Here is a 569-nt window from a genome sequence, read left to right on the forward strand (position 1 = left end):
CTCAGCTTTCTGCTGCCTGCGCGCAGGTAGAGGGGTGAGAGAGCTCTGGACGTGTCCTGTGAATTTTACCTGTGATCCTCTGAATAAACCAGCACGGTTATTTTTTATAAAATCTAAAGCAGTCTCTTTCGTCTCATTGAGAGTTCCTGGTTTGAAAGAACCGGAAGAAGCTACACAGAAATAATAGCTTATACTATGTTGGTCACAATTAGTGTGTCAGAGACCAAGCAGTAAGGCAAAAGACAGCTTTCAAAGTTCAAAATAAAGGGCTTTTTATTAACCCAAAAGTAAGGAAAATACTAGTGATGGGTCCGGCAACACCAATGCGTCGAGCGCGTAGAGCAAAACCCCATGTCGGTGCGCGTATCGCTTTAAGAAAGTCACGTGACCGACACAGGAACTGTTTCGAACTGACACTGCCGCGCCAAACTGTGTTTATAAAAAAGCGCATACGTCAACGGGATGCATCTGCCAAAACGAATCTCTGCCACAGCTGATGCCATCCAGGAGGTGCAGAGATACCTGGCAGAGGGCAATATTGCCAGGTCCCAGGATCCTATGAGATACTG

Source organism: Monopterus albus, unplaced genomic scaffold, assembly GCF_001952655.1.
Source record: "Monopterus albus unplaced genomic scaffold, M_albus_1.0 scaffold157.1, whole genome shotgun sequence".
NCBI classification, from domain to species: domain Eukaryota; kingdom Metazoa; phylum Chordata; class Actinopteri; order Synbranchiformes; family Synbranchidae; genus Monopterus; species Monopterus albus.